This window comes from Pongo abelii, chromosome 16 (genome assembly GCF_028885655.2).
Source record: "Pongo abelii isolate AG06213 chromosome 16, NHGRI_mPonAbe1-v2.0_pri, whole genome shotgun sequence".
NCBI classification, from domain to species: domain Eukaryota; kingdom Metazoa; phylum Chordata; class Mammalia; order Primates; family Hominidae; genus Pongo; species Pongo abelii.
Genome location: NC_072001.2, coordinates 84,494,281 through 84,510,303, shown reverse-complemented (window position 1 = coordinate 84,510,303; position 16,023 = coordinate 84,494,281). Strand labels below are relative to the sequence as shown.

The following is a 16,023-nucleotide window of genomic DNA, read 5'->3' as shown; positions in this document are numbered from 1 at the left end:
AGATAGTTCATGAAAACTAATTACTTAAGGAAGACTGTGGAAAAATGCAATTAAAGATGTGCTGATGGGCTGGCGTGGTGGCTCAAGCCTATAATCCAGCACTTTGGGAAGCCGAGGCAGGAGGATCACTTGAGCCCAGGAGTTCTAGACCAGCCTGGGCAACATAGTGAGACCCCATCTCCAATTAAAAAAAATAATAAAATATATATATATGCTGATGAAGGGCCATGGAGTTGAAGGATCCTTTCTGCCTTGAGGAACTGTGAGAATGGGAATTGGATGGCCTTTGAGTGGTGGGAGAGGGGCTGCTTTGGAGCTGAACTGGGAAGGATTTGAACTGGCAGGCTGAAGTGTAGAATAAAAATAGGAACATTCCCACATACTGATGAATCCACCAGCTCTGTCAATATATCACCACATTCGAGGATACTTGTGACGGACACATAGGACAAAGCAGTTAGATCAGATAGTATACCACTAACTGCATTTGATAAATTCAGAAACTGAGACTCAAAGAAGCTAGCAGTCTAAATTCAAACTGCTAAAAGTTGCTCAAAGAAAGGACTCAATCCAAACTTTCTGACTCCAAAGTCATGTTTGTTTGTTTTTCCTTTTTTTTCATATTCCTCATAAAATCAAGAATAAAACAAAGCAGCTCTAGTCTCTACATTTTTAACAAGGTTCTAATGATTGGGTCATTCAGTAAGTCCTTACACTGATACAGCTTTGCTCCCACCTACTTCCTTAGTGCTATTTTTGACAAGAATATTACATTTCTATATATAATAGACCCAACAATACAATTATACATAGTGTTTTATACAATTGCTTTAAATCACTCAGGAGAAGAAATATCTTTATTGGTGCTCTATGATATTTTTCTATGAATACAAATTACTGCTTGGTGTTGTTTTCAACCTGAATAACTTCCTTTCATATTTCTTATAAATCAGGTCTGCTAGCAACACATCCTCTTGGTTTTTGCTTAATTTTTGTAAGATGCTTTTTCCGGATACATGATTCTTGGTTGATAGTATTTTTTTCTTTCTTTCAATATTTTAAATATGCCATCCTACTACCTCTGGACTCCCTTATTTCTTTTTCTTCCAAGACAGAGTCTCACTCTATCAACTCGGCTGGAGTACAGCGGCACAATCTTGGCTCACTGCAACCTCTGCCTCCCGGGTTCAAGCAATTCTCATGCCTCAGCCTCCTGAGTACCTGGGACTAAAGGCATGTGCCACCATGCCCGGGTAATTTTTGTATTTTTAGTAGAGATGGGGTTTTACCAGGTTGGCCAGGCTGGTCTTGAATTCCTGACCTCAAGCGATCGGCCCTCCTCAGCCTTCCAAAGTGCTGGGATTAAGGGCATGAGCCACCGTGCCCAGCCATGGCCTCCATTATTTCTGATGAGAAATCAGCTATTAATCTTATTTTGCTTCCCTTACACTTACTCTTGCTCTTCCAAGATTTTTTTTTGTCTTTGTCTTTTAACATTTTAACTAGATATATTTGGATATTGCTCTCTTTTCTTTTATCTTGCTTGAGCTGCCTGAATATGTAAATTAATGCTCTTTTCATCAAATTTGGGGAATTTTCAGGCCTTATTGTTTGGAATATTTTTTCTGATCTTTTGTCTCTCTTCTGTCTTTATGAAACTCCCATCACGTGTATATTGATGCACTTACTGATATCCTACATTCCTCCAAGATGCTATTTGTTTTTCTTCATTTTTTTCTCTCTGTTCTTCAGATTGCATAATTTCTATTGATTTATCTTCAAGTTTGCAAATTTTTGTTTTGCCGACTCAAACTTACTGCTGTATTCCGCTAGTGAGTTTTTTATTTTGGTTATGGTACTTTTCAACTACAGAATTTACATTTGGTTATATTTTATAATTTCTCTCTATTGACATTTTATATTTCATAATGAAACACTATCATCATACCTTCCTTTAATTCTTTAATCATGGTATCCCTTAGTTTAACATATTTATAATGGCTGCTTTGAAGTATTTGTCTGCTAAGTCCAACATCTGGGCTCTGTCAAAGGCAGTTTCTGTTGACTTTTTTGTTTGTTTTTTATCTTCTTTGTCTGTGGGTCACAGTTTTCTGTTTCTTTGCAGGTCTCATGATTTTTTGTTGAAAACTAGACATTTTAGATACAGGAATACATCATTTTATTGCAATTCACTTTATTGCACTTTGCAGATATCGATTTTTTTTTTACAAATTGAAGGTTTTTGGCAAGACTGCAGCAAGCAAGTCTGTTGGAGCCATTTTTCCAACAGCATGTGCTTACTTCATGTCTCCGTGTCACATTTTGGTAATGCTCAAGATATTTCAAACTTTCTTATTATTATATCTATTATGGTGATCTGGGATCAGTGATTTTTGATGTTGCCATTGTAGTTGTTTGGGGCACCATGAACCATGGCCATATAAGATAGCAAATCTAATCAATAAATGTTACGTGTTCTGACTGCTCCACCTACCAGCCATGTCCCCATCTCTCTCCCTCTCCTCAGGCCTTCCCAGTCCCTGAGACACAACAATATATAAATTAGGACAATTAATAACCCTAAAATGGCCACTAAGTGTTCAAGTGTTCGAGTGAAAGGAAGAGCCAAATGTCTGTCTCTTTTTTGTTTTTGTTTTTGTTTTTTTTTGAGATAGAGTCTCGCTCTGTTGCCCAGGCTGGAGTGCAGTGGCATGATCTTGGCTCACTGCAACCTCCACCTCCCAGGTTCAAGCGATTCTCCTGCCTCAGCCTCCCAAGTAGCTGAGACTACAGGCGCATGCCACCACACCCAGCTAATTTTTTGTATTTTTAGTAGAGAGGGAGTTTCACCATGTTAGCCAGGATGGTCTTGCTCTCCTGACCTTGTGATCCACCTGCCTCGGCCTCCCAAAGTGCTGGGATTACAGGCGTGAGCCAAGTCTGTCTCTTAAATAAAAAGCTAGATATGATTAAACTGAGTGAGGAAAACATGTCAAAAGCCAAGACAGGCTGAAAGCTAGGCCTCTTGCATAAAGCAGTTAGCTAAGTTGTGAATGCAAAGGAGAAGTTCTTTAAGGAAATTAAAAGTGCTACTCCAATGAAAACACAAATGATAAGAAAGTAAAACAGCCTGTTGCTGATATGAAAAAAGTTTTAGTGGTCTAGATAAAAGGTCAGACGAGCCACCACATTCCCTTGAGCCAAAGCCTAATCCAGAACAAAGCTCTAATTCTTTTCAAGTCTGTAAAGACTGAGAGAAGTGAAGAAACTATAGAAGAAAAGTTTGAAGCTAGCCAAGGTTGGTTCAAGGAAAGAAGGTTTAAGGAAAAAGCCATCTGTATAACATAAAACTGCAAAGTGAAGCAGCAAGTGCTGATGTAAAGGCTGCAGCAAGTTATCCAGAGGATCTGGCTAAGATCATTGATGAAGGTGGCTGCACTAAACAACAGATTTTCAATATAGGCAAAAAAAAAAAGCCTTACATTAGAAGATGTCATCTAGGACTTTCAGAGAGAAAAAAGTTAATGCCTGATTTTCAATGTAGGCAAAAAAAGCCTTACATTAGAAGATGTCATCTAGGAATTTCACAGAGAAAAAAGTTAATGTCTGATTTTCAATGTAGGCAAAAAAGACTTACATTAGAAGATTTCATCTAGGACTTTCATGGAGAAAAAAGTCAATGCTTGCCTTCAAAGCTTCAGAGAACAGGATGATTATCTTGTTAGTGGGTAACGCACCACATGCTCATTTACTATTCTAAAAATCCTAGGTGATATGGTTTGGCTGTGTCCCCACCCAAATCTCATCTCAAATTGTAGCTCCCATAATTCCCACATGTTGTGGGAGGGACCCAGTGGCAGATATTTGAATCATGGGGGTGGTTTTCCCCATACTGTTCTCGTGGTAGTGAATAAGTCTCACGAGATCTGATGGTTTTTTAAGAGGTTTCCCCTTTAATTTAGCTCTTTTCTCTCGTCTGCCACCATGTGAGATGTGCCTTTCACCTTCCACCATGATTGTGAGGCCTCCCCAGCTATGTGGAACTGTGAGTCCATTAACCTCTTTTTCTTTATAAATCACCCAGTCTCAGGTATGTCTTTATCAGCAGCACGAAAACAGAATAATACACTAGGTCCCTTAAGAATTATGCTAAATCTACTTTTCCTGTGCTCCATAACCGGAAGAAGAAAGCCTGGATGACAGCACATCTGTTTGCAGCTTTGTTCACTGACTATTTTAAGCCCACTGTTGAGACCTACTGCTTAGAAAAAAAAAAAAAAAAGATTTCTTTCAAAATATTACTGTTTATTGAAAATGCACCTAGTCACCCAAGAGCTCTGATGGAGATGTACAAGGAGATTAATATTGTTTTAATGATTGCTAACATAATATCCATTCTCCAGCCCATGGATCAAGAAGTAATTTCAACTTTCAAGTCTTATTATTTAAGAAATGCTTTTTTTTTTTTTTTTTCTTGAGACAGAGTCCTGCTCTGTTGTCCAGGCTGGAGTGCAGTGGCATGATCTTGGCTCACCTCTGCCTCCCGGCTTCAAGCGATTCTCCTGCCAAAGTGCTGGGATTATAGGCATAAGCCACCACACCCAGCCAAGAAATACATTTTTAAGGCCATAGCTGCCAAAGATAGTGATTTCTCTGATGAATCTGGGTGAAGTAAATGGAAAACTTTCTGGAAAGGATTTGCCATTCTAGATGCCATTAAGAACATTTGTGATTCATGGGAGGAGGTCAAAATATCAACATTAATGAGAGTTTGGAAGAAATTGACTTCAATCCTCATGGATGACTTTGAGGAGTTCAATATTTTAATGGAGGAGGTAATTGCAGATGTCACGGATATAACAAGAAAACTAGAATTAAAAATGGAGCCTGAAGATGTGACAGTGTTGCTGCAGTCTTGAGGAGGAGTTGCTACTTATGGATGAACAAGTAAAGTGGTTCCTGGAGGTGGAATCTACTCCTGGTGAAGATACTATGAACATTGCTGAAATGACAACAAAGGATTTAGACTATTACATAAACTTATTTGATAAGGCAGCAGCAGGGTTTGAGACGATTGACTCCAATTTCAGAAGAAGTTCTACTATGGGTGAAATGCTATCAAACATCATCACATGCTACAGAGAAATTTATTTTTTTTTTTTGAGACGGAGTCTCACTCTGTCACCCAGCCTGGAGTGCAGTGGTGCGATCTCGGCTCACTGCAAGCTCCGCCTTCCGGGTTCACGCCATTCTCCTGCCTCAGCCTCCCAAGTAGCTGGGACTACAGGTGCCCGCCACCACGCCCAGCTAATTTTTTTGTATTTTTAGTAGAGACGGGGTTTCACCATGTTAGCCAGGATGGTCTCGATCTCCTGACCTTGTGATCCGTCCGCCTCGGCCTCCCAAAGTGCTGGGATTACAGTCGTGAGCCACCGTGCCCGGCCGAGAAATTTTTCATGTATGAAAATTGTCAGAATTAAAACAGAGTCACTAATGTTAAGATAATTCTGACAAATAGAGCTGGGAATGGCCATAAAGAGAGGGTTCTCACACTTATATGCCTGATAACGAAAAGATTCTACAAAAACCACAGCCTTACACAAAGGTCATTACCACCTTATACAAAAAATACTTCTACAAGGCCATCTACCCAACGCTTGCCTATCCAACCCTGGATTGGTGTCACTTTGTTATTGATCTTTGTAACCAAGGAAAATTATTTAAAAACAACTATATAGTCCTAATCTTTTCCTTTAAAAACCTTTATCTTTCTTTACCTCCCTAGATACACACATAGTTTACTATGGCATGCATAGTCCCATTGCAATGCTCTGTCCCCAAATAAGTATCTTTTCTTTTAGAGAGCCTCTCTCTATTTATTATTTAGGGTGACACATATGGTGTCAAAAGTGGGATCTGAAAAAGATCAGTCTTGGGAAGAATCAGTGATTCTTGGAACCAGTGTGTGGTACTCACTTCAGTCCTTTGAGCTCTGCTTCCATGGCTCATCTTTTCTGCCCTGGTGAGTTTTCTCTCAGGTTGAGCCCCTCTTCTTTTGGTACAGGTTTTTTAAATACTATTTGGGATCTGGTTTAGATAAGCCTGCCTTAACAACAACAAAAAAATACATCATTCTTGGGATGAAAAAAAGACTTTTTGTCTTTTCTGATATGTCCTTTCTGGTATAAAGACAAATGTTTTTTTCCAGATTGAGTACTCTTGGTTTCCACAGAATTTACATTCTGTCTCTGAGGCATATCTTCTGGTAAATTTACTTTTGGTCTAGCTTGAATACCTAGTTTAATATTTTGTGTGATCTGCACGCCTAGGTTAAAGTGTTTGTGAGCATTCTTATCTGGGTTTTTTTGCTTTTGTTTGACTGTTTCCCTTACTTGTTTCTGAAAATCTTCTGAGAGCAAAAATAAACACTCTGGATGGTGGGTGCAGGATGGCTAATTAAAAGCCACAGGGCAATCACCATCATCTAAAACACTGGTCTAAATTCCTGATGTTCTCAGACATGATTTTTGGATTTTCCTTGCTCTTGAGAGATTAATAAGAAACAGAATGGGATTCACAAACATTAAGACATGCCAGGTTTTCTGGGACTCCAGCCAGCTACATATTATGGCCTGTTCTTGTGTACATTTTCAAACTGATAGGCAAATTCCATCAAGGAAAATTCAGAGTTCAAACGGTCTTTATTCAAAAAACCTGCAACTATAGAGTTAAAATGGAGAGTCTTACATGTTCTCTATCTCTATTTTTTTTCTACCTACTTTGAATTTGCTGACTTTTCCACTGGTGTTAAGATAAAACTCACCACTTACGGCATTCAAGCAAAGATTTTTAAAAGTCTTTAAGAACTTTCAAATCAACGGTTTTGCAAATTCCAATAGTTCCGTGGTAACCAACAACCCTGATATCTTTTAGAAATATAAAATAGGTTTGCCTAACAATTGTGTGCAATGATAAAATACTTAACTGACAAATTAATAATCTAAAGTGAAAAGAAATAGATAAATATTTCTAAAAATTAGGCTCTCAGATCAAACAGGTCAAAATCTTGAGCTCAGAGCAATAATGTAAGGTATCTCTGTCCAGCATAAAAATTTTACTTTTTGGCTACACTGAGGCCAAAAGGAAAAAGATGAGAAAAAGAGAAAAATAAACTGCTTAAATTCTTCTCTGCCCACATTTGTTAATGAAGTAAACCAGATCAGCAAATAGATTTGTTACTTGTTCAAGGCTACCTGGAGATTTCATTTTTCTTATACAATTCAGCCAATCCTAGATAAAATGTAAATATTGAAATTTTAACCTTGAACTCACTTGAAGCTAAAAAAAATAAGATGAAGGAAGTTTTTCAAAATCAAACTGACATGGAAACTGATTTACCCAAAATTTTGATCTTCAGCCTTCATTCAATTACCTATCAGGGCAAATAAAGTTTAGCAATGTGAACAAATCTCAATTTTGTTAGAAATATAATTTGGATCTCACTTTCTTTTATACACCAGTGAGTTGGCCAGGCATGGTGGCTCACGTCTGTAATCCCAGGACTTTGGGAGGCTGAGCTGGGTGGATCACCTGAGGTCAGGAGTTTGAGACCAGCCTGCCAACATGGTGAAACCCCAGCTCTACTAAAAATACAAAACTTAGCTGGGCATGGTGATGCGCATCTGTAATCCCAGCTACTCCGGAGGCTGAGGCAGGAGAATCACTTGAACCCAGGAGACAGAGGTTGCAGTGAGCTGAGATTGTGCCACTGCACTCCAGCCTGGGCAACAGAGTGAGACTCCATCTCAAAAAAAAAACAAAAACAAAAACAAACAAACAAAAAAACAATGAGTTGTAATACTGTCTCATGACTATAATACTAAAATGAAAGCTATAAGATTTTTATTTGAGTGTGTATATGTGTTTAGATGTGTTATGGATATGTACATTTATCATGTTGTATGCTGTGTTTACATAGTAAAATCTGATGTCGGTCAGAAATCCTCTAACGATAAATGAGTACTCATATAAAATATAATATGTATATAGCCATTAACTCAGATACCTTTTAGTTCACATGACGAAAGTAAATCTTTAGTAAATAAACTGGTTTTTAAATTACTGATAAAATAAAAATGTCTTCAAAATTGTCAGTATGCATTTTTGCTTAAGTTTACTGGTCAGTTTTATATTGTCTTTGCTAGATGTTTTAAGGAATCGGGGTTTGACACAAAGGTTACAAAACTATAAATCCAGACTAAAACAGAATTATCTGTTTGGATAATTTCCTGACAAATAAGACTTTAATATTGTCAGTTTAATGAAAACAGATGTATCTTCTGATACATTTTGCTGAATATTTACCAGCAACATATTCATATATTTAACTTTAAGGTTTGTACTTAAATACCTAATACAGGCTATTAAAATGATTAATAGGGAAATAACTTGAAATGGTGATGGGCTTTGTCTACTTTTCAATTCTCATAAGTAGTCTAGGTAAACTGTTTTTAAAAAAATCAAGTAAATGTAAATCAAATAAATGCTTATAAATGAACTTTTTATGGTTTTTTCTTTTTCACTTTTAAATAAATTTTTCTGTAATTGGAAATCTTAAAGTTATGTTATGTTAAATTAAATAATAGATACTCTGGTATCTATGCCTGGGTCATTTCCAAATAAAAAAAAATTTTTAACTGAAACAAATTGCCAAACACAAATATAAGCTTGTTCTTGGCTTCTTAAGTTTTATAGAAAGACTAAAGTATATGAGTCTATTAATATACATTAAAAATTATGTTATGCACAATCAGAAATGATAAGGGGAATATTACCACTGACCCCACAGAAATATAAACAAGCATCAGAGAATATTATAAATAGCTCTGTGCACATAAACTAGAAAATCTGGAAGAAATGGATAAATTCTTGGACACATACACCCTCCCAAGACTCAACCAGGAAGAAATTGAATCTCTGAATAGACCAATAATGAGTTCCAAAATTGAGGCAGTAATTAGCTTTTGAAACAAAAAAAGCCCAGGAGCAGATGGATTCACATTTGAATTCTACCAGAGGTACAAAGAAGAGGTGGTACCATTTATACGGAAACTATTCCAAAAAATTAGAAAGGAGGGACTCCTCCCTAACTCATTCTATGAGGCCAGCATCACCCTGATACCAAAACCCGGCAGAAATAAAACAAAAAAAGAAAACTTCATGCCAGTATCCTTGGTGAACATCGATGCAAAAATCCTCAACAAAATACTGACAAACTGAATCCAGCAGCACATCAAAAGGCTTATCTACCATGATCAAGTAGGCTTCATCCCCAGGATGTAATGTTGGTTCAACATATGCAAATCAATAAGTGTGATTCATCACATAAACAGAACTAAAGACAAAAACCACATGATTATCTCAATAGATGCAGAAAAAGCTTTCAATAAAATTCAATACCCCTGGTACTGAAGGAACATACCTCAAAATAATAAGAGCCATATATGACAAACCCACAGCCAATATCATACTGAATGGGGAATACTGGAAGCCTTCCTCTTGAAAACTGGCACAAGACAAGGATGTCCTCTCTCACCACTGCTATTCAATGTAGTATTGGAAGTTCTGGCCACAGCAATCAGGCAAGAGAAAGAAATAAAAAGCATTCAAATAGGAAGAAAGAAAGTCAAACTACCCCTGTTTGTAGATGACATGATCCTACATCTAGAAAACCCCATCGTCTCAGCCCAAAACCCTCTTAAGCTTATAATCAACTTCAGCAAAGTCTCAGGATACAAAATCAATGTGCAAAAATTGCTAGCATTCCTATATACCAACAACAGTCAACCTGAGAGCCAAATCAAGAAGACAATCTCATTCACAATTGCCACAAAAAGAATAAAATACTTAGGAATACAGCTAATGAGAGAAGTGAAGGATCTCGACAAGGAGAACTACAAACCACTGCTCAAAAAAAATCAGAGATGACACAACAAATGGAAAAGCATTCTGTGCTCATGGGTAAGAAGAATCAATGTCATCAAAATGGCCATACTGCCTAAAGCAGTTTGTCAATGTTTTTCTCATTAAACTACCATTGACATTCTTCATAGAACTAGAAAAAAACTATTTTAAAATTCATATGAAACCAAAAAAGAGCCCGAATAGCCAAGGCAACCCTAGGCACAAAGAACAAAGATGGAGGCATCATACTACCCAACTTCAAACTATTCTACAAGGCTACAGTGACCAAAACCGCATGATACTGGTACAAAAACAGACACATGGACCAATGGAACAGAAGAGAGAACCCAGAAATAAGACCACACACCTACAACTATCTGATCTTCAACAAACCTGACAAAAACAAGCAATGGGGGTTGCCCATTTAATAAATGATACTGGGATAACTAACTGGCTAGCCATATGCGAAAGATTGAAAATAGACCCCTTCCTCACACCATGTACAAAAATTAACTCAAGATGGATTAAAGACTTAAATGTAAAACCCAAAACTATAAATATCCTAGAAGAAAAATGAGGTAATACCATTCAGGACATTGGCATGGGCAAAGATTTCAGGATGAAGATGCCAAAAGCAATTGCAACAAAAGTAAAAATTGACAAGTGGGATCTAATTAAACTAAAAAGCTCTTCACAGCAAAAGAAACTATCAACAGAGTAAACAGACAACCTATGGAATGGGGAAAAAATTTTGCAAACTATGAATCCAAGAGGTCTAATATCCAGCATCTATAAGGAACTTAATTGAGAACTTACAAGAAAAAAAAAAACCATTAAAAAGTGGGCAAAAGACATGAGCAGACACTTATCAAAAGAAGATATACATCAGGCCAACAATCATATGAAAAAACATCAACATTGGCCAGGCACGGTGGCTCACACCTGTAATCCCAGCACTTTGGGAGGGTGAGGCAGGCAGATCCCTTGAGGTCAGGAGTTCGAGACCAGCCTAGCCAACATAGTGAAACCCTGTCTCTATTAAAAATACAAAAAATAGCTGGGTATGGTGGTGCGTGCCTCTAATCCCAGCTACAAGGGAGGCTAAGGCAGATGAATTGCTTGAACCCGGCAGGCAGAGGTTGTCGTAAGCCGAGATCATACCACTGCACTCCAGCCTGGGCAACAAGAGTGAAATTCCATCTTGAAAAAAAAAAAAAAGAAAGAAAGAAAGAAAAAAATCAATATCACTGATCATTAGAGAAATGCAAATCAACACCACAATGAGATACCATCGCATACCAGTCAGAATGGCTATTATTAAAAAGTCAAAAAATAGCAGATGCTGGTGAGGTTGTAGAGAAAAAGGAATGCTTTTATACTGTTGGTGGGATTGCAAACTAGTTCGACCATTGTGGAAGGCAGTGTGGCCATTCCTCAAAGACCTAAAGATAGAAATACCATTTGACCCAACAATCCCATTACTGGGTACACTCAAACGAATAGAAATCATTCTATTATAAAGACACATGCACGTGTATGTTCATTACAGCACTATTCACAATAGCAAAGACATGGAATCTACTTAAGTGCCCATCAGTGATAGACTGGATAAAGAAAAGGTGGTACATACACACAGTGGAATACTACGCAGCCATAAAAAGAATCAGATCACGTCCTCTGCAGGGACATGGGTGGAGCTGGAGGCCATTATCCTTAGCAAACTAATGCAGGAACAGAAAACCAAATACCACATGTTCTCACTTATAAGCGGGAGCTAAATGATGAGAACACATGGACACATAGAAGGGAACAACGCACACTGGGGCCTTTCAGAAGGTGGAAGGTGGGAGGAGGGAGAGAATCAGGAAAAATAACTAATGAATACTAGGCTTAATACCTGGGTGATGAAACAGTCTATACAACAAACCCCCATGACACATGTTTACCTATGTAACAAATCTGCACATCCTGCATGTGTACCCCTGAACTTAAAAGTTAAAAAAAATATGTTATGGGGAAACATATTTCTAAAACTTATAAAATAGTTCTGATCTCTAAAATGCTGATATGTAACAGACAAGTCAAGATTTCTTGCTTCCCAGGTTTTTGCTAAAAATTTAAGGTTGCTAAGAGTTAAACATTCTAATTAATATATATATAACTTTGTATTTAAAATATACCAAAAAAGTCAGATATGTTTTTGATGAAAAAAATTATAAGAAAAGTACACAAATATGCTCTTTGTTGAGAAAGAAAGAGTAATTTTGTCTAATTCAGAGGTTATTTGAAGGTTGTTTTAAAATACAGATTTAGGAAGGAAATAGAAATAAAATAAAATGGAACCAGCAAGTAGGAGATAGAAATGTAAAGAAAAGTTATAAATATGAAAATATGTTTTTGGTAAAAAACATGAAAAAGAGAATAATTTTGAATAAGAAAGAATCTTGCATGGTAAATTTTGTCCGAAAGTAAAATAATTGGTTATTTAAGATAGAGGAAGTATAGGAAAATGCAGAAAGCCCAAGTATGTCATCAGTGGTCTGAGTAGGTTGCAGTAAGTTCATCAAAAATAATTTATAGAAGGAATTGTTTGTGTGATCAAATTGGCTATAATTAGAAGGAAATTATTTAAAAGTTTTTCTAAAGATTGAACTTGGACCTTAAAAATGCATTAATCTAAAATGTTAAAATGTGGTTCTCCATGTAAAAACAAGATTTTCTTAAAGTATTGATTTACTCTTAGTAGAACTGCAAGAGGTTTCGATTTTTAATTCTGAAACCTGTTTCTTTAATAGCCATCTTCTAAACTACAGACAGTTTCTATTTCATCCAGATATCTAATTAGTTTATCTAGTTTTAGGTTGGAAAATGCTGTGTTTTTCATTCAGAATGGTAACTTCATTTTTTGAGGTAAAATTTTCCTTTTTGAAACTTCTCAGACTTATATAAGTTCAACTTTTGCTGTACCTCACCACGTATGATTTGTAGGACATTCATTACTGTCTTCTGCTCTTTCTTCCTGTGAAAGGGTGTATCTTTTTGCTTGGCTCTGGTGATAACTCTCTCCTTCAACCTTTTTGTCAACTACTGTAACTTGTGTGTGTGTGTGTGTGGAGACGAGGTCTCACTATGTTGCCAGAGCTGGTCTTGAACTCCTGGCCTCAAGTGATCCTCCAACCTCAGTGTTCCAGAATACTGGGATTACAGGTGGGAACCACTGGGCCTGGCCAACTGCTGTAACATTTTTTTCAGTTTTAACTCTGTTGTTACAACCTGATGCTGACATTTTCTTTTGGAGGTCTAGAAAAGCAATATTTTCCTCCAATATAATTTGATTCTGTACTCTTGGCTTTTCTTGATGTGTCTGAATTGTTCCATGTAACCAGGAAACTTGTCATGCTATTACTAAGAGCCATGCATTCTCCTGGTCAAGGTACTAGTTTTCTTGTTTACATTCCTCTATAACATAGCATACAGTCATAATCCAGGATATACCCTTCATGTGTCTGATTAATTTGAGTTCCAGGTTATCTAAATGGGCTTCACCTAAGGAAGAGCAATCACACTACAGGAGATTTTTCTTTACCTTTTTGGTAATTGGCCTTAAAAATATATATTTTTTACATTTTATGAAGATAATACCTGCATTGTCTTTATTAAGTTTTTTATTATTTAGGAAAACTGGGCTTTAAAGAGGTTAAGGTTTTAATATCCATGCAACTTTCTGTACTGCTTTTGAGCCTTTTATCACTCTGGATAATAACTTATTTTATAGTGACTGGTGATTCTGTTTTTTAAAATTATTTTTATTTTTTTAAATTTTTTATAAAGACAAGATCTTGCTATGTTGCCCAGGCTGGTGTTGAACTTCTGGCCTCTGCACTGACCACCCAAAATGTTGGGATTACAAGCATGAACCACCATGGGGGCTGGGGCCTGTGATTCTGTTTTGATCAATTGTTTTGAACCTTTTAATATCTTTGGCAGGTTTCCCCAGAATCAATATTCTAAATTATCTCTTTTTGACCTAAAATTAACTGAGATTTTCTGGGTGGGCCTCCAGAGAGCCCCAAAAAATGTCTCTCTCATCTTGTAGAGATACTGAATGATTAGACTTAGGTAAATTGTATGGGAGGCATTGCCAAATGGTAAGTGGTGCTGGATCTTCTTTCAGTTACAATTACGGGTATGCTATTAATATAAAGTTTCAAAAATTATATAACATTATTAAAATCTGTTAATTTATTAAAAGTCATAATTTTATTGCTATGTTGAAGGTTTTCTAAAGCTGTATTTGTCTGGCTATCTTATTAATATGAGTATTCTAATGATAATATAAAATTTATAAAAGATTATAAAAATTTATAAAAGTTCTGATGTGACACTGTCAGTCATGATTCTGGTTGTTATCTTAAAATACTGCATGTAGTAGAAATCAATCAATTTCTTTGCCAACTGAGAACTTTCATCAGATTTTAATCATGGCTATTCTAAGTTTTTGTCATCTATAATTATGTTTTGAATGCTTCTTTAAAAGTATTTGCAATCAGCTATAGTCTAAAATTGCTTTTCATGGAAAACACTCTAACAGATATCTGGTAACTTTACGATCAATGGACTCCATAAAAATTTCCAGAGCCCTAATTAAAAAACCAATGGGTTCATAAAACTGCTAATTAACATCAAGCAAAACAAATACATGAAACTAAGCAATTGATAAAAGTAATGTTCTGACGACTCTTATTTAAAACCTTATTGGTTCTTTACTTAAATGTTTTCCAGATTTCAGGAAATTTTATCTCATAAGCTATCTATAGTTTATAATAATTTGGTAACGTATACAAAAATAGAAGCAATTGCTTCTTCTCCCTACCTGATTCTTCCAAAATTCAGAAGCTATTCACGAGTATTTTTATTTATATAAGTTCAATAAAAATACATTCTCTCTTGGGTGGTTTGGGGCGGGCCTCAGCTAGGCTCCGCTGGCGGGTCGTGCAGCCTCTGGCCTCGCTAGAGTACAGCCCGGTGCGGCCCTCGTGCGGCGCGGCTGCGTGTGCGCTGGTCCGGCCTGGAGGAATCATCCGTTTGGTCTCCCGGGTTTAGCGCGACTGCCCGCCACGGCGAGCCCCCCGCGGACTGGCGCGGGGCCAGGTGGCGCTGCGGGCGGACGCCCCAGTGGGTGAGTGGCTTTCCCGCTGAGGGCGGCCCCGCGTGGCCTCCCACCCCACTCGGGTCCCGCAAGCAGCCGGGTTTCCTGCCCTCAGGTGGCTGTGGTTAACAAGCCGCGAACTTGTGGGAATTCGTCCATCAGGTTTACCTGGTGTGCTCGACGTTTTTCAAGTGAGATGTAAGAGTGTTTAAAGAGGGTTCGAGAACATGTCTTGGACAACTGCAAATCAAATGACTGGAAAATTGAGAGCTTAACAGCTGAATTTGTGAACTTAGAGTTCCTCCGTTTAATAAATGTAGGTTTGATTTCAATTTCAAATCTCCCCAAGCTGCCTAAATTGAAAAAGTTTGTACTCAGTGAAAATAGAATCTTTGGAGGTCTGAATATGTTTGCAGAAAAACTTCCAAATCTCACACGTTTAAACTTAAGCAGAAAAAAACTGAAAGATATCAGCACCTTGGAACCTTTGAAAAAGTTAGAATGTCTAAAAAGCCTGGACCTCTTTAACTGTGAGGTTATTAACCTGAATGACTACCAAGAGAGTGTCTTCAAGCTCCTGCCCCAGCTGACCTACTTGGATACCTATGACCCAGAGGACGAGGAAGCCCCTGACTCAGATGCCCAGGTGGATGGTGTGGATAAAGAGGAGGAGGATGAAAAAGGAGAAGGTGAGAAAGACGAGGAGAATGAGGATGGTGAAGAAGAGTAGTTGGATGAAGACGAAGATGTAGAAGGGGATGATGACAAAGATGAAGTCAGTAAGGAGGAAGAAGAATTTGGACTTGATGAAGATGAAGATGGATGAGGATGAAGACGAGGATGAAGAGGAGGAAGAAAGCGGAAAAGGTGAAAACAGGAAGAGAGAAACAGATGATGAAGAAGATGGTTAA

The 16,023-nt window shown here is 37.4% G+C and overlaps 1 pseudogene; it reads left to right on the top strand.

The window, feature by feature from the left end:
* The window catches only part of LOC100441974 (acidic leucine-rich nuclear phosphoprotein 32 family member B-like), a 16,870-nt pseudogene extending 847 nt beyond the window's left edge, over positions 1-16,023 (top strand).